The sequence below is a fragment of the Mesoplodon bidens genome, assembly GCF_964165515.1.
Source record: "Mesoplodon bidens genome assembly, chromosome: 4".
NCBI classification, from domain to species: Eukaryota; Metazoa; Chordata; class Mammalia; order Artiodactyla; family Ziphiidae; genus Mesoplodon; species Mesoplodon bidens.
The window spans coordinates 162,537,407-162,556,812 of NC_138160.1; the positions used below are offsets into that span (position 1 = coordinate 162,537,407).

Here is a 19,406-nt window from a genome sequence, read left to right on the forward strand (position 1 = left end):
TTGCCTCAGAGCAACTCTGCATTGTGGTGGAGTCCTCCCCATGCCGTGCTGGACACGGGCTGCTTCTCCGGGGAAGATAAGCTTGCACTGTAGGGAGCTAAGGAAGTTATGCTTGCTGCTGTGGTTGATGCTCACGAAATGCAGCAATAAGTAGCCTCCTTCCTGAACACAGAGCTAGACTCTTCAGCCCCACTGAAATGAAAAACTATACAGCACCACTGTTTTGAGCCATTCTCTTTCCAACAGATGCCTTTCCCTTTCTTTCTTTCCTTCTTTTCTCCTTTCTTTCTCTCCCTTTCTTTCTTTCTTTCTTTCCCTTTCTTTCTTTTTCTTTCTTTCTTTCTCTCTTTCTCTCTCTGTTTCTTCCTTTCTTTCTCTCTCTTTCGATTCAAACAATGTAATATTCATCATCTTAAAGTATACAATTCAGTTGTAGGTATATTCACAATGTTGTGCAGCCATCACAAGGATCTAATTCCAGGGCATATCCATCATCCCCAAAAGAAATCCACCACCCATTAGCAGTCTCTTCCACTATTCCCCTCCCCACAGCCCTGGTAACCACTAATTTATTTTTTGTCCCTATGGATTTGCCTTTTCTGGGCATTTTATATAAATGGAATCGTGCAGTAGTTGACCTTTTACATCTGACTTCTGTCACCTAACATGTTTCAAGGTTCATTCATGCTGTAGCATTTAACAGTACAGCATTCCTTTTCTATGGCTGAATAATATTCCACTGTATGGATCTACCACATTTTGTTTATCCATTCATCAGTTGATGGGCATTTGGTTGTTTCTACCTTTTGGCTACTGTGAATAAGGCTGCTATGAACATTCGTGTGTAAGGTATTGTGTGGATGTATGTTTTCAGTTGTCATGGGTATATACCTAGGAGTGGGATTACTAGGTCATATGATAATTCTGTGTTTAACTTTCTGAGGAACTGCCAAAGTGTTTTCCACAGTAGCTGTGACATTTATACCTATACCAATAATGCATGAGGGTTCCAGTTTCTCCACATCCTTGCCAACACTTGTTATGGAGATATATATTTATATGGAGATATATATATCTCCATCCTAGTGTCTACTGGGTGTGACATGGTGCCATTTCTTACGTGTATTAATTTGATCACGCTAGGCTTTTTCCACTTCTCTCTGCTCATTGCTCCTATCAGCATAGTCTCCTCCTAGGTAGGATTGAGAATTCTTCCTAAAACTCTGAAAGAAAGGTGATGGACAGTTTTTAGTATCTTGTGTGTCTCACAGTTATAGCATTCTTACTGCTAACCTGGCCTGAATCGGCCCTATCCCAATCTTGAGCTCCCAATTCATGTGCCTTCCAAAGATCAAGATCCCTCTTACTCCTGTTCTTTGCTAATTATAAGGCCTGAATTTCACTAAGACAGAGATAGCTACTCCCTCTTAAACCAGCCGCCCTTCCAGCCCAGGCAGCTGGAGGGAGGAGGGAAGGAGCTCCTGGCTTTCATATGCAGTCTCTTGCTTCTCTTTATTTCTAAACCAAGGGGCTAATGAAATATACAGTGAACTTTGGTTTGGAAGAAATTAAAAGCAAGGCATAGTCACATCCAGGCTTACTATTCAAGGATTTGTGGTCCCTTGAAAATAGCTGGCGTAAAGTATCTTCGAAAGAGATTCGACATGCATGTTATCAAACTATATTAAACCAACTTAAGGGAACAAAGTATTTTCATCTATTTTAGTGGTGTATTGGAATTATGACCGATAACTAGTTCTTCTTTTTTTTTTTTTTTTGCTGTATGCGGGCCTCTCACTCTTGTGGCCTCTCCCGTTACGGAGCACAGGCTCCGGACACGCAGGCTTAGCGGCCATGGCTCACGGGCCCAGCCGCTCCGCGGTATGTGGGATCTTCCCAGATCGGGGCATGAACCCGTGTCCCCTGCATCGGCAGGCGGACTCTCTACCCCTGTGCCACCAGGGAAGCCCAATAATTCTTCTTGTTAAAGTAAGTCGTGAAGGATCTCCAGCAAAGATTGAAATTACCAACTCATGGGGTGTACTTGTGGGTAATCTGTGCATATTTTGTAATTCAGACTTTTCCAGCAAATTTAAACTGTCACGTGTCTCAACCAGCCCAAATTAATGAGGCTTTAGAGTCTGACCATTGAGTCTGGCTCTGAAGAAGACTGGAACAGTGGAGTGCAAAGCAAAACAGACTTTGGTTTGAACTCCACCTCTGCTCTGGCTATAGGACCTCTGGCAAGTCATTTTTCTCTAGTATCAAATGAGGTTCTGATATGTAGGTTACAGGGCTGTTTTGAGAAGTAAATGAGATTACTTATGTAAAATGTCAGCACAGGGACAGTCACAGAAATAGCAGGCATCCAGTAGAGGGAAGCCATTAGTAGTAGTAGTACAATAGACATATCTTTCTTTACATAATAGGCATGTCCAGAAATGGTGCAAGTAAACACCATTTGATTTTTGTTTTCTGGACAATGAAAAATATTAACTAGATTAGGGAACCGATTCTTAAGGAACCCCATGGTGAGTCCTCTTTTGTAAATGGATGAATCACTTCTAGTTTTATCTGGTTTATATACATTTTATTTTTGGATAGTAGGATTTCTGCAAATGGGACACACCTGTCCACAATCTTAAGCGCCCCCCCCCATCTCCTGCCTCTGCTTGAAAAATGTTACAGTTTCTCAGGTTGGCAAATGCTGATGTGGCAAACAAACAACACCTTCCCTTGATGTGACTGGACTGTGTGTGCAAGCCTGGGGTCCCTGGACTGAAGGAGGTACTGGTTCCTGGGAGAAAAAGATTAGTGAAAAAAAGATTTCACTAATCTTGTTTTCCATCAGTGCTTTCAAGGGAAATCTCACAAAAACCTTTACTTTAAAATGAAAACAAAAGTGCTCCAACCATAACAAGGATCTCAATTATAACCCTGGGAGAGCAGATGGGCACTGGATTTGATAGAGGGAACCTTTTTAGCACATCTGTCTTTGATAACTTCTAATGCAGGGAGTGGGGCCTTTGAAATTAATCGGTCACTCCAGTGTTTTTAATAATGCAACCGAGAACTTTTTGTTATGTAGAAAAGTCCTTACTGGTGCTGACTTTGAGGACTGAATTAATTTTTCATGAGTTCATAGTGCTTCAGGCAACCATTCCAGCCTCTCCTAGTTTCTGAGGGTTTTTTAATGCGTAGGGTGATTTGTTTTAAGCATCTCCATATGAAGGTATTTGAGGAGCTGTATTTTCTCCTTGGTCATTGTCTGGAAGAGTGATTCCGGAGAGTTTGAAAATTATTCAGTAGGCCCTTTGAGCTGGCCTGTCCCACCTTGCTACTGAGTATTCTTCCTTCAGCTTCCATTTTCCTTGCTATGCCCTATGTACCAACAATATATACATAGTCACTGAACCAAGAAGGCAAGTAGGAGAAGCAAGCTTCCCTCTTGGAGAGAAGTGCCTTCTTTAGCTCTGCAAGCTTTGAATGAGGAATGAGATCCATAGCTTATTTTTTTCCTCTTCATTTCGGGCAGGGGTCTTGGGGCTCTCGACTGGCCTACTTGCATTCCTAAGAGGATCTACCTTCATAAGTCTGCTTGCGAGGATCTTGTCTGATAGAAGTAGAAAGTACTGACTTCACTGTTAGCCTGTCTTAGAAAGCAAACTCAGCCTCCTCGTTTTCTGAAGCATCTCCCAACTACTCTAACCCACAGATTGCCTTCATCCTCTGAACTCCTATGGCAGCCGTACAGTCTGCGACATTGGGTATAGCATTTAATCATCCATAGCCATTTGTCGAGTAACATATATTCACGGCAAGAAAAAAACAGAAGGTACCTCTTAGCGTGCCTTTTTGTTTGTTTGTTTGTTTGTTGTTTTAGGCCGCACCAGGCGGCACGTGGGATCTTAGTTTCCTCGACCAGGGATCGCGCGTGTGCCCCCTGCAGTGGAAGCACAGAGTCTTAACCACTGGACCGCCAGGGAAGTCGTAACGTGCCTTTATTTCCCAACATTTTTTGAATATGTTATACTTCACCAGATTGTAAGCGCAAGAGTTGAAGAGTGTCTGACATTTACTTTTAGAGGGAGGGAGGGAGGGAAGGAGGAAGGGCCGGTATTGTTGTTCTGTAGTTTAGAAGACTTTCTCTAAGTGCTGAGGCCACCGCAAATGGAATGGATAAGAAGAAAAGCTCTGAAAAGCCTTCTCTACTTGTCCTCCTTAGTCTAAGATAGATGCCACGCCTGTGTGTTCCCACAGAATCTGGTACTTGGCTCCATCCAGCACTGTTCACACTCAGTTGTGTCCACTTGTGTGCATGTCTATCACCCCCACTCTACAGTGTTCCCTGAGAAGAAGGAACTTGTTCTGTGTCTATATCTTGTTTACAGATCTATGCCCAGTGCTTTGCACACAACCTATACACAGCTCAGCGAATGTTGAATTAATGATTGAGTGAAAGAGCTATATAAATGAGTTGGGGCTTCTTCTCAAAAGAAATGATACTGAAAAATAATATGTGCATATCCAAGATATTCAGAATTGATTCAGAGAATGATACTGGACTTGTGTAATTCAATTTGGGCATAATGCAACCAGGAATCATGGGAAGAGTGACAAATATGAAATATTGGTCCAGTAAAGAAATTCTGGGCAGCTGAATGTTTTGCAGCCTTCTTTGCGTTGTATCGACAGTATACCTATTAATCACCACCTCCATCAGTTTATCAGCCTCCCATTAAGGCATCGATCATCATTTGCAGAGGTGGGGAGTATGAGAAAGGAGCTGGCTGCAAGGCACATCCTTGTACTTTGAGGGTAGCTAGTCAACAAGGGTCTGATGCCTATTGGTGGGATTCTTCAGGTCACAATGTATGCACAAGACTTCTTTTTTCTCTTTATTAAGGGATAATTGATTGAGGTCAGAAGTTTTGAAGAGTCCTGGGAGATTTTTAACCCAGTGCCATCGTGCAAAGCTTACTACATCAATAAGACAGTTCCATGGGAGATGAAGGAGTAATTGAGATGCCTCACCAGCTGGAATCCAGATGAAGATACATTTGGAAGCTTAATCACAATCATGTTCTACACTAAATATTCATCCGCCTGTCTCCCAAAGAGGACAGGAAATTAAGTTGTCAAGGGCAGCGGGGATGAGGTTTAGCTGAAAGAAGAAACCCACACCTCAGCCTTAATCTCTAAATATGCAAGGCTGTCTTAGGTGGTTGAAGCAAAAGCATCTGCTTTCCAGTTTTATTTCCTGAGAAATATTTGAGCTGTTTATACACAATTTATCAGCTCTACAGTTACCAAAATGGACAGTTAAGATAGCTCAGTCTCCTCACTGTGGGATAAATACAGATGAGCAATGCCATCTCAGTAGAAAAATGCTTTATTGAGCCAATATAGAAAAGTATTAAAGTTCTGTAAACATGTAGGAAGGAGCAGGGGAACTCCTAAACAGAGCTGATGGCCTGTGATTGTATATTCCTTGATGTGCTACACCCTGGATATAGTCAGTAAGCATTACGTTACATGTGGTGGGTTTTCTTTCTTTTTTCTTTTTTCTTTTTTTTTAATTTCCAGGTTAAACTTTTTATGGTGCCTTCAAGGCGTCTAAATTTCATTTCAAAGGGTGGTTTGAAAAATGTATGTTGCTGCGATAAATTAGATGATAGTTTCCTTTCAATTTCTGGCCCAACAGTGTGAATCAAACATTGGCTTTTTAAAAAAGTGACAGTGTGGGGCTTCCCTGGTGGTGCAGTGGTTGAGAGTCTGCCTGCCGATGCAGGGGGCACGGGTTCGTGCCCCGGTCCGGGAAGATCCCACATGCCGCGGAGCGGCTGGGCCCGTGAGCCATGGCCGCTGAGCCTGCGCGTCCGGAGCCTGTGCTCCGCAACGGGAGAGGCCACAACAGTGAGAGGCCCGCGTACCGCAAAAAAAAAAACAAAAAAAAAACAAAACAGGGACAGTGTGAAGTTGTGTCTTATCATGTGAGGAGGCTGCATTAGACAAGGTGTCTTTGCCTGCAAGTAACAGAACAGTCCCCACTGGAATTAGTTTTATAAGGGAATGTGGTGGCTCACGTGATCAGTCTTTAGGTGGGGATACCCCAGATGCAGGATGTTAGGGCTCCTACCCTGCTTCTCTGTGGTTCTCTTGATGCTCTGCCTTCCTCAGAGGGTTGACACCACCCTCTAATTGGGTCATAGGTGGCTGTTGGATGTCTCAGCCTTCATATCTTGAGGCTTCAATCTCCGGCAGTAGAAGGGGTCTAGGCCTTTCTCTTGGGAAGAAATAAATTTCCTAGAAGCTCAGCAGTAGACTCGCTCTCACTTGAAACCTGCCTACACCACCAGCCCATCGATGCTAATTTTAAAGTCCTCTTTGCTTGGAGGTGGTGGTAGGAACACATCCATCCTCTTGGTACCCTCTGTGATATGACCAAGACATAGATACCCGTGACATCACTGCATTCACATGGTGCAGTAGAAAGAATACAGACTGTGGAGTCAGACAGTCCTGCATTTGAATCCCATCTTCATCCCAGAAGAGCTGTGTGACCACTTACCCTCAGTGAGCTTCACTGCCCCTTGGGTGAAATATAAGTATGCAGCATCCACAGAGAACTTAGGAGAGTGAAAGCATGGAGCACAGACACAGGGTAGGCATTGCTCAGTCATAATTCTCTGTCCATGCGTGCCTTTTCGTCAAGGGGTCTTCCACCTATGCTTTCCTTTTCCTAAGTATAGGTCTCCATTTTGTAATCCTATCTTCTAGTACATGTATGGTGTAAAGGATAATTTAATGAATGTATTTGCATATGGCTATATTTGGCATGATCGTACCATATATATGTATGTAGATAATATATATATATATGTTTATATATACATATACATCTATATTCAATCAACAGTTACATATTGAGGAGATATACCCTAGGTTCCACCTTGCTCCAGGCATTCCAGTGTTCTGGTTTAGTGCTACTCAAAGTCTGGTCCACAGATGGGTGCCAATTGGCAAACTGGGTTGCTGGTCTGGGACAGGATGAGTACAGAAATGAAGCATAAGCATTGACACATTTACGGTAGTGTGACACTGCTGAGAACTCCATGCCCATGCTTATTTTTCTAATACTTCTTTTTTATTGTATTCTGCAAAAGTTTTGGTGTGTGATAGATTGCAAAAACAAAAAACAAATAAACAAAAAACTAGCCCTTCACAGAATCATTGAAGAAGCTTGCTAGAACAGACACATACTGAGCTACTTTTTGCCTTCCGGGTGCTAAGGTTTATTTGAAGTAAGAAGAGACGATTACACAAAGCTGTTAAACAAGAGTGCAAACACAATAGTTAAAAATAACATCATAAGGCAGTCATAAATGACCCAGTGCCATATTAGTGGCTGGGATAACACGTGCCACCGAAGTCCTTAAGAGGACGAGGTCACGGTATGGCAGCGGTGGGAAAACTCTTCCCTGAGCAGGTAGATTTGTTGTGACTTCCTCTGCATCCCTGGCCTCCTGTCAGGGTCTGCTCTGTCCTTTCTCACTCGGCGGCCTGACGGGTTAACCTCCCGGTGAGCGAGCGCCTGCCAATGAAGCCGGACGGAGTTATGTGTCAGGCTGCAGCGCGCACGCACTAAATATCCCGCTCCATTATCCTTGACGGGGCTTTGATGTGAGCGTAAAACACGTCAGGTTACACGGGACGTCATGTCACGTGTCAAATCAGTGTTAGGGCTCCGTCCTGACACTTTAATTAGTACGGGCAGAGGGAAAGGGTGTATTATTTTTCTGTTTCAAGGCAAAGACCCTAACACCCACTGAGAACTGTTTGGTTATGCCCAAGCCTGCATGCGGCCTTCTCTCCTTTCACAAACACAGCCGATACCCCCAGGATGACAGCCATAATGTCAGCTCATGAAAAGAGCCGTAGCTGGGAGGTATAAACCTCACTAGATTCTTGTCCACCGGGAACAGCGTGTGTGAGGGAGCTGCACCCCCCAGGTGGCCTCATCTTCAGTGACATAAATGCTCATCAGTTATTGACTTTGCAGTTTTCTTAGTCTTAAAACGTGACTACTGATGCTTTTATGCATCTCGTAGGAATATTAGTTGTTGAAATGAGATCACGCCTGTGGCACTGCTTAGATGCTGAGAATGATGCTGAAGGGGTAGGCGGGCTAGAGGGGAGGGGGAGGAGATGCTATTAGAGACCTTGGCTATTAGGAACCCTTGGCCAATTAGCAGCAGCTTACCGCACAGCTGGAAACACCTCAAAACACCTTGCTTTGCTTGTGCCACCACAAGCAGGTGTAACTGTCAGGGTGCAGGGATATATTCCAACCAGAAAAGCACCTAGACACGACGTAGCCCTTCACCATTTGTGAACATGGCCCTGACTAATGAGAAACCCGCGCTTTGCTCTCTGCTCCCGGACGAAGGTCGCCCGCCTTACTACTGAGTGAAATCTCTGCACATCAATCAGCCGCATTCATTCTGACATCTAGACTCCTGTGTAATTAAGACCTCAGGTCTGGTGCTTGGTTTATCAGTGTGTGTCAATTCTCATTTACATAAGACTTCGGTTTTTCCCACATCTCTGCACAGACGCCGCCAAAAAAAAAAATACTATTAACAATGAAAGTGCTGAGGATAGAGTTACACAGCCCATCGTGTCTCTTAATCCCCGCTTAACATTTCCCTTAAAAAGAACATTGCCCTATTCGGGGAGTTAAACGCTGTGCCTTTAGATGTTCATTATAGAGGGAAAGGGGAAGTAGCTTTTCCACGGCTTTATTTTGAGCCTGAGAAACATCCGATTTCATGCCCCTTATTCAACAGTGAAGCAGACTCTGCTACGTAATGGAAGGGAGCTTTCTTCATCTCTCTTTTGGAAAACAACAGGTTCCTCTCACCTCCCTGTGGTTGTATGCTAAAAACCGAGGCTGGACTCAAAGATCCTGTAGGTGTGCTAATCTAGTCTTGTTTATTCAGACTGAAGGCTGTTGGGTGTAACGGGATCCTACAAAAGAGCAAAGTGACTTCTGGGGCTGCTGGAAGCCATCCTCCCCTCCCTCCGGAGCTTTCTCCTGGGCGAGGAGCCGTGGGGACCCAATACTTTGGATACTTTGGGTGTCTCTTTTTCTTCCAACATTAACGGCTAAGGGGCAGAAGCATTTATTTTTGCAGCTCAGACGAGAAAAGCCATGTCCAAGAGAAGTTAGGGGACTTTCACAAGACCACACATGTAGTTGGTTATATGACCCGAGAAATAACGCAGTCTCTACAGATCTTCATTTTCGCATCGAAAAAATGTGCTCATCTGTAAAGTTAGGGATGGGGAAAGAAGTCTAATAAAAAGGCACAGAGAAAAGAGAACCTGGAGTTTATATAAGCGCTAAAGTATGTGCTTTAAGTAGGAAGCCAAGAAAGGATGGAAACTTGGGGTTGCTTTCAAGGAGCCTCCCATTCCAGCTCTACCACTTAACTACGTGTGACCTTGGGCAAGTTACTACACCTTTCTGGACCTCAGATGCCTCATCTCAGAAATAGATCATTACAGTGCCCCCTTTACAGTGTTGCTATGAAGGTTAAAAGAAATAATTCTTATAAAGCACTTAGAAGAGTAACTGACATAAAGTTAGCCCTCAATTAATGTTGCCTATGTATTATTAGTAATAACACCACTGCTGTTATTATTTATCCAGATGGCTATCCCCTTCTGAATAAGACTGACTCCACTACTGCCAAGTTCTCCCCGTATGGTCTCTCCTCAATGTCTATCCAATCCTAGGAGGCCTAGGCAGTCCTGGAAAGCATCCAAGAATCTAGGTCAATGGTTCTCAACCTGGGTTCATGTAACAATCATCCTGGGGAACTCTGAGGCTTGAATCCCATGCCTGGAGATGTTGATTTAATTAATCTGTAGTCCGGCTGGGCATCAAAAAATTTTAAAGTTCTCCATGTGATTTTAATGTTAAGAACCACTAGGCTAGTGGAAGACCTCGTTAATTTTGATATTGAAAAAGCTTCCTGAAATACGAATAGTATAAACTGTTGTTTCCTAAGTATAGCATTTACTGGAGGTATTACATGAGATCCTGTTAGACAGTTTAGATTAGTTATATGTTAACATATACAACTCTTTTAGTGCATATTAGGATATTAGGAAAAAGGATATTAGGAAAAAGTATATTAGGAAAAAAAGTATATTAGGAAAAGCATATTAGGAAAAAGTATAACTAGCATTATCAACCCTGTGATTTCACAGGTAATACTCTTCAGGTTAAAATTTCTTTTAAACACAAAGTAGAGAGGAATGTATATCAATTCAAATTGAATATCAAGTTAATATTTACACATTGATGGTAAAAAATGTGACTTTGCTATGTAAATGACTAAAGTATGGGAAATGTATGAAACAAATGTGATTAAAATTATAATTCTGAGTCAATGTGATACTTCGAAAGAATAAAATTATTTTACTCAGTAATTGTACAATTTTCAGCATTTGAAAAATAGATTTATGAAATACGGTGAAACTTCTAACTAATCTAAGAACAGAAAGTTCTTAATTTCTAGTAATTTACTTTCAGGACACAGTCCAAGATAAAAATGTTATTCCATATTTACTAAGAGCTATAATTATAATGACTTTGTATATATTGACATGGTTAATGATAACGACATCCTGCGTTTTAACTAAGGCTTTGCCGTTTACAAAGCACTTGCACTTACATTACTTAATTGGGTTTCTTAATAACTTGCTGAGGTTGGATTATTAGCCCCTTGTCACAGATGGGGAAAATGAGGCCCCGAGGGAGTGGTTAAATGGCCTGTCCCACGTTCCACAGCTAAGTCCTGGTGGTGCAGGTTTGGAATCTCATCATCTCCACCCAGGGTAGAACTTTTACTTTTTTAACTACTATCGCTCTTCTAAGTCTAGTCAGTCCATGCTGCCTGGTCTCTCTTCCACATTAAATTATAAAATCCCTTAAGGGTACTTCTGACTGTGTGACGGTGGATTTCCTTTCTGATAACTTGCTCTGCACTCAAGAGCATTCCGTGTTACTTCCAGGACCAGAAATCAGGCCAGTTTGGTCACATATAAAGGAAAAGCACTTTATAATAACCTTCTCCCAGGTCTCTTCACTTCTACTCTTGACCAACCCCAATTTTTTTTCTTCTCCGGGCAGTAGCCAAAATCATCCGTGAAAACATGTTGACCCATCATGACACTCCGTACTTAAATGCCTGCAATGGCTGATGCTTTGCTTTGCATCAATTCCAAACCCCACTCCCCCGACCCCCATCTCCCATCTCCTGCCGCTCTGGTCCTGCTCACAGGGTGCCAGCCAGCCTCGTCTTCTCTTGATTCCTCAAACAGGCCACACGCTGTCCCTTCATGTCTAGACGACCGTGTTCCACACCACAGCAATGTCCTCCCTCTCCCTCTCTACTCTGCCAAAAACCTAGCTTCAGCGTTATCTCAAGGAGTGGAATTTCTTAACTCCTAATGGATGAGATCCCCTCGTCCCTCTCTCCTGCAGCAGACAGATCTTTCCTTCACAGCTCTTATTATGACTTGGAATTATTTATTGGTGTGAAGCTACATGAGGGCAGAGATGGAATCATCCCATATTCTTCTACTATTCTAGTCTCAGCATAGAAGTTATTGCATAGTAGCTGCTCGATAAATGTTGTTGAATTAACAAGCAGAATATGAAAAGACACAGGGGTAGCTTACCCTTCCTGAGGACAGGGTGAGTTTTTACTGCCTACACTGAGATCAAGCCAGGGGTATAAAGTGCTTGCAAGAACTTCAAGGCTGATCAGGACCACCTGCCACTGTATCATCCTGAAGCTACTGTCTACACCTGACAACTACTATACTGGATACTCTAGGCAGGAAATGAGAAACTGCCAGTGGTTTCCAAGCTACCGGTTAAGGGAGCAAACATTGTCAGTTAAACTGCGAGTACAATACCCAAAGCCCTACTGGTCCCACCTCTCCATAGTTCCCCCAGAAGTTCCTGAGGCAGCGTATAGGAATGCTAGGGCTCTCAGGAACACAATTTTAAAACTACAAATCTTGTAGATAAATACAACACCAGAAGTTGGGAGTCAGTATTCTATTCCCAAGGATGCCACTTTCTACTTCTGAGCCAGTAAGTTGCTTTTATTGGCCAAACTTCATTTTCCTTTCCATTAAAATAGGTGTAATATTCCTCATCCTACTTAATTCATTGGACTGTTTTATAGACAGAAGAAGATAAAATGGCAACATTTTGAATAGGTAGAAGCACTTTATGTTATTATTTGAGCCCAAGTTACACAGATACGATGTCTTCTCCTTAAGGGCTTTTAAATGAAGGAAGATGCCCTGATTTTCATAGCTAGAAAGACATTCCAAAGACAAACACAGCGAAAGAACAAATGCATTATTCATTAGCTTTATGGATTTAGATGGGTGGTCAGAAAGAGACACTGTTCTATAGCAGGAAGATCTTCCTCTACAGATCAGGAGACCCGCAGTTTGAACCTACCTTGTCATCCAGTTACTAGCTGTGGGAGTTCGATAGGTCATGTAACCCTTGGAAACCTCAGTGGCCCCCCCCATCTGTAAATTGCAGGGAGTGGGCGTGGGTGGGGAAGTGGAGAATGATAATGACATTATGGTAGTTTGGAGGATCAAATGAAACAGCCACTAAGAAAGGCCTTTGGAAACTGCCAAGTGCCTTAGCAAAGGCATTAATATTATCCAGGCACTTGCCTAATTTAGCAAGGGGCAGTCAAGGAGTTGTCAGGGAGGGCTGCCCAAAATAGCAAGGAACTATCAAGGCTGACTTGAATAATGGAGGGGACAGGGCAGGTCTAGGAGAGGGCTTACTTCCAAGGGGCTGGCAGGACCCATCCACGACAGTGGGTTGTTCCTCCCTTTCCAGGAGCTGAAGTGGCTTCCAAAAGCTCTGGATTACAAGGTTTAGGACACTGTCCAGGTGGGCAGAACGTGTTAAAAGGATCCCAAGTACCCTCAAGGATGTTTGTTTTTGATTAGAAGATAAGGATTAACTGGATTAATGGAGGCTCATGGCTGGAGAATGTGCAGACGCTAATTGCCCCTCAATTACAGTGGATTCCATTGGAATTGTGTATTTTCCTCCAAAAGCCTAACAACGGCCCCTCCTTCCTTGCCTCCCTCCCTCCCTCCCTCCCATACAAATGTTAAATGAACGTGTCATTGTAACTGAGATGAAAGGCCTTGAAATTGATTTTCCACTCTCCTCCAAGATCTCTTGTTTGCAAAACACAAGAGAAACTAGGTTACTAAGCTAGTTCCAATTTATCTCATACCAAGAAAAAAAGTAAAGTATTCCAGGGACTCAGATTTCTGGAAGGCTTTTTTTGCAAGCCCTCTTTCCTTGCTCGGTTTCTCTATCTAACGACTGAAACTAGTGGTTCTCAAAGTTGAATGTGCTTCAGAATCACTGGAGACCTTGTGCAGACACATCCCGGGGTCCCACCCTGCATCGCTGATTCACTAGGTCTAAGGAGAGTCCCCCAAGCTTGCATTTCTGACAAGTTTCCCAGTAACACTGATGGTGGTAGGGCTTCTGAGACACACTTTGAGAACCACAGAACTAGGGAAATATTAAAGTATTTTAAAGAATCTGGTCAAAGAAAAGAGAACAATGCAAATCTCAAAGTGCTAGGGCTGAGTCTCCTTGGAAGAGGAGGTGCAATCACTCAGAAGTGAAAAATTATTTCCTACACCAAATATGCATCTATTCTCTTGGATTTTATAAAGCTTATGGATGGATGATGGATGAATGTGCTTCGCTGTGGCACAGGAAATGCAAAAGAGTCAGGCACTGGGGCAGGCTCCTTCTGGTGGCCCTGACCCATTCCTTCTTCTGTCTGCTTTGCACACCTTCCTCTTCCGGTGATAACTAGTCAAGTCGTCTTTTGGCAACTCCACAGACATCACACCACCAGACCCCTGACCACTCCCTCTGCCTTGAGGCCATCACTATGTATCCCAATCCTATTCCACATGTATGTACACATCACTCCTTTTGTGCAAGGCTGGATAAGACCTGGGCGACTTTTGCTAATGTTTCCAGAACTTTGCAAAACGCTGCACAGTGAGTCCTCAGATTTGGGATTTTAGCTCTGGCCTTGCATCTGGATTACCACGTGACCATGGAGAAATCATTTTAAACCCCTGGGCAGGATTTTATTCATCAGTTAAAGGAGGGGGTTAGTCTAGTGAGATTAGTGGCTCTTCCTCTTTAGGGAAGAGCCCCTGGCATGTAGGACCCTGAGTTAAGAATGGATCCTATTCTAGGTGATATTTCAAGTTCCTTGAGCTCTGAGGTCCCAGGATTCTACAATATTTTTTTCTAAGTCCCAAGAACCGAACGTTGGGGAAAAGGCCCATGGTGTATTCTAGGCTTTTATGCATCAGAGGTGGTCCCCAAACTTAGAATTTAAAGGAGGTGTGGTGTCCAGACTCAGGAGAGCAAGCCACTTCTGCCCTTTGTGTCTGTCGGAAAAATGAATGCTTTCTTATCATCGTTTCTAGCAAGAGGCAGCCTACTTTCAAGGCAAGGGGAAGTAGCCCATCTCAGCTTGGGCAGGTCAGTAATGTGACGAGATAAAGGGCAGTTTCTTAATGAAAACCACTCTGCCTCCTGCCAGCAAAGGAGTTTTCTTAGTGCATTTCAAGTCGGCTAACACCTCTTCCCAGATCAATGGCTTTTCATAAATGCACCAGGAGATCTTTGAACCGCTAATGCTTCAGGGGCTGTTTAGGTTTGGAGTCAAACTGTTTAATATAACTCTCCTCCAAGTCTGGCTCTATTGAAAGGTCTCAGGAAACAAGGCGGAGGGATGTATAAAAAGCAGAACCGACATGGCCAACTGACATCCCCCCCCACCTCGGCCTCTTGTTTATACAAGCAAATTGGACCAGGCTGATTACTTTCAGAGGGGAAAGGAGGAATGAAATGACATATGGGTCAGGGGGGAGAGTTGAGTGAAAAGGAATCAGATTCAAGGTACCTTTTGATTGGAGTGGCACAAATCAGTTGCTTAGGAGGGGAGGACGCCACTGATCGGCTTCATCAACAGATTAAGGCACCAACAGATTCAGCGCTATAAGAAAAACCGCATCGTGCCAGGAAGTGTGGGCCAGACTTCCCACGTTCCTGGGAAAATGAGCGCCGTTTAATTGAAACACTTGTTTAAACACTAAAAGCTAAAAGAAGGATGTTTTTCAGAAGGCAGATGACTGGGCCCATCCGAAAGATGTTATAGCAAAGGGCAGTGTTTCTTCTACCCAAAGCTGCTCCCACAGTAGCTTTCCCATGGAGCTCTTGGTAAAAATGATCATGAAGTCATAATGATACGACGTCAGCCTTCCCTGAATGTCCCTCCTGCAGGTACGGTCTTATGTCTTTACTTCGTCTAAACCTCACAGCTGCCCTCTGAAGTGGAGCCTCTACTATTATTAACCCCATTTTCGGTTGGGGTAATTGGACCTCAAGGCAGATCAGCAACTTGACCCGTGTCACATCCACTCGGATGGGGACCTTCTAACCACCAAACTATGTCTGTCTCCCAAGTGAATATGATCCACCATCATCTAATGTTGAATTCACTCATCCACAGCGGATGGACTCTGGTGGCCCCTGATACTTGCTTGTCTCTACAAAGATGCAGCAAACATTCCTGCACTTACAACTTGGTGCTTCTTTCAGTCCCCTTCTTGGCCCTGCTTTTTGAAAACTTCACACTTGCTTGGATTACAGTTCTCCTAGAAATGGCAAAGCATATATGTTATCTGTTTCAGGATGCCTCCAAGACTTACAGGATTTGGTTTTTAGTATAAAAATTAGGCTGCGCATTGCTCTTAGAATAGAAGGAAGTCACAAGTGCCCATTCCTGGATCTGTCCATCAGGATATTCTAGACTCCTCCCCCGTGGGCACTCTCTCCCTGAAATCACCACAACATGGGTCTTGGAGCCATTTCTGTAAATGTTCCATCTATGAAATTGCTGTGGACAGCCAATAAACCTGGGGTCAAAGGTTAATGAATGCCACCAAGAGCACGGGGAGAGGAGGCAGGCTGGGGATTTGGAAGTTGGGGGCATGAACCACTCCCCTTTGAAGTTCACGGGCTCGAGTGCAAAGTTCACGGGCTCAAGTGCATCCTGGGGAATCACAGGTGGCTGTAGCTATGCTGGGACCAGGAGGGTGTAAAGGTGGAACAGGGGGAAAGTTAGGGGTGGTAGTGAATTAATACAAAGTGCAGGCCCCAGGAGCCCTATTTATTATTTTTCATCAGTCAAATGAAGGCAATTTTTAGATTTAGATTTTTTTTTTGATGAGCTGTCACCATGGTGATGGAATTGGAAATTCTTTTTCTGACAACATTGCTGTTAAACCATTTGTTGAATTATTTGCATACCATGACTCTGCGAGTCCCCTAGAGCTGTGTGCTTCCCTCTCTATGAAGAAGAGCGTTGATCTCACCATCTCTTGGATTCTTTTACCGTAGAGAGGTAGGTCCAGGTTTCCTGTATGCCTGGTCTGTACCCAGTATGGAACGACGCCCCTGGATTCCCCACAATCCCTCCCGCAAAAGGAACTCATGAGAAAACAAGACCAAAAAAAAAAAAAGAAAGAAGAGTGAAGCATGTACCATCTGTTCCAAGGATATGGTTTCGAGTCTATCTGCTTCCTGTCTAGACCCACCTTGTTTGGTCTCTTGCCCATCACATCTACAGAATCCACCCCAGGGCAGAGATGTTGGAGGAGACATGCAGTAAGTGTGACCTTCTGGAATGAGCCGGGGACTCAGGAGTCCAGGTTGCTGTTTCCATAACTGGGCTGGAGCCAATTCTTAATTCACCCCTTTCCTTCCTTGAGTGATCATTTAAGATTCCAGATGGAGTCAAGTGAATTTTTTAAAAATTCCCTCTGTTAACTCTCCACCTGATTCCAGAACCGTATCCAGAGAGGTCCCTTCTAAATCTCCTCCTCCGATTGTAGCCCAGCAGAAGAGACTGGATTGCATTCTGAAACTTCCAGCACTTTGCCCTGACTCACAATTCCCTTCACATCTGTTCTTTAAAAAAGTACCAGCCTCACGGGCTTCCCTGGTGGCGCAGTGGTTGAGAGTCCGCCTGCTGATGCAGGGGACACTGGTTCGAGCCCTGGTCCGGGAAGATCCCACATGCCGTGGAGCAGCTGGGCCCGTGAGCCATGGCCGCTGAGCCTGCGCGTCCAGAGCCTGTGCTCCGCAACGGGAGAGGCCACAACAGTGAGAGGCCCGCGTACCAAAGAAAAAAAAAAAGTACCAGCCTCAGTAATGAAGAACAGAACAGTGTCCTGATGAGAAGTAATTAAATTTCACAAATTGTCTTCTAATTTGGTGAGATTTGACAGTGTTTGGAGATGTCAGGAATCCCCGTGTTGCCCTCTAATCCTGTGGCCAGGTGAGGATGCCGTACACTTAGGTAGGAGTTGCTTGAGGCTGAAACCTGTGCTTTGGGTTTAGGTCTTTTCTTTGTCTCTGTTTTGTCTCTTTCCCCGCATTACTCTGCTACTCTTTAAAGACAAGCAGGGGGTGGTTTATTCTGGGCTGTTACCAGTTTGCTTCTGGAGGATGTGGTGCATGTGACAGCTTGGGCAAGGCACGGAGCCCAGGCTGTTTGTGTCACACTCCGATCCCACCGACAGACACTGCTGTTCGCCTCCCCGTCCAAATCTGATGACACGTATGTTCGCCCAAGTGTGTGCTGTTGCTCTGGAAACTGAAGCAGCAACATGATCTAGAGTAGGATCATGGCCTACTCAGCCTGAGAAGTCTCACAGCCGTTCTGGCAACTTCCGGCAGGAAAAGTGCATCTGCTCCCCCTGCCCAGTGAGGGGTTTTGGACTGATAGCTTTCTCTCCCCAATGGAAAAGTTTGCCTCTTGAAATTAGAGCATGCGTGTCTGTCCACATCTCACACTGGGGGCAGTGTAGTTAATTGGAAGAGTACTCAAATTCTGGAACCTCAACCGAATCCCAGCCCTGATGCTTACTAGACAAGGTACACAGACAGCACTCTATAAACACAGGCTGTTACCATATCCCCCTTGAATGCCCCTCCGCTTCCTCGGGGTGGACTGGCCATCCCGGCGTCTCCCGGTTCTGCCTTCACACCCAGTGCCTTACTCAGAGCTTACCAGCTGGGTGACTGTTCATGTTATCATCTTTCTGGTCCTCCTGTTGGGTATTCATAAAAGGAGAGTTATTATGCCTACCTCAAAGCTGGGTTTTGAGGATCAATAAAATAGCAGGCATGAGGTCCACAGCTCAAGACGTACCCAACGTGACCTGCTGGCGGAATCAAATCCCCCAACTTTAGGATATAAATGTTTCCACGGGGAGAGAAAACAATTTTTTCCCCTTCCCTGGGTTCAGTCCTGCACCCCTTTCTGAAGATGCACCTGCCCATATGATACCTGCTCCCATCTTGTCTGAAGAGATGGGTAAAGCACAGGTAGAAAACCCAACTTCTGACCCCATCTATTCACATACACACCCAGCCAAACATAAGCGCTGTGGGCACCTTTCAGGCAAGGCCTTCAGTGTGATGGGGGGAGCCCAAAGGTTTAGGGTAAAGGAGAAGGGAAGGTGAGGATTACTGGAAACAATAGTGAGAGCTGGTAGGTGGAGGTGGGGAGAACAGAGGACAGATGGTAGAAATAGGAGAGGAATGAGAAGGGTCGGAGGGAGAGGGAGAGAGAGAGGGAGAGGGAGGGAGGGAGAGGGAGAGAGAGAGAGAGGGGGAGAGGGAGAGAGAGAGAGAGAGGGAGAGAGAGAGAGAGGGAGAGAGAGAGATCAAGATCTCCCAGTGAGCTTAGACTAGGCTCTAAGTTTTTGGGGAAAGTTTATTGTAGCCTCTTCTCAATGCCAACCCCCTGGAACTCAGAGGTCTAGAGCTGTCTTTAAAGCAGATGATAAGGGCCTTTGAACATCTTTAGCCTTATAAGCATTCTTCTTTAAATGAAAATTCCATGCCCCCCATTTTTAAAATAGGGTCCTAAAAGAACACAACCCATTTTTTAAAAACAAACCATCTTTCACAGTAACGGAGGAAACGAAACCCCAGGCACATCCATGGGGAGGTGCTCACTGTCTGGACAGCAGCACAAGGGCCTCACAGAAGCGCTCACACCAGGTCCTGGCTCTCAGGGCCTCCTTCAGCGTGTTTGCATGATACATAGCTCTCTGCATCTGGACGCTTGTGCAAGTCCTCACCAAAAAAGGGGCATCCAGAGTGGTAAAAATGTGGCAATCAATAACTTGGTTAAGAAATTATTCAGGAACATGCAGAGGGAGAG

At 44.4% G+C, this 19,406-nt stretch overlaps 1 protein-coding gene across 1 annotated transcript in view; it reads left to right on the forward strand.

Moving 5' to 3' along the window:
• SLIT3 (slit guidance ligand 3) overlaps positions 1-19,406 on the forward strand; it is a 624,276-nt gene that overhangs the window by 245,338 nt on the left and 359,532 nt on the right. The window lies entirely within an intron of this gene.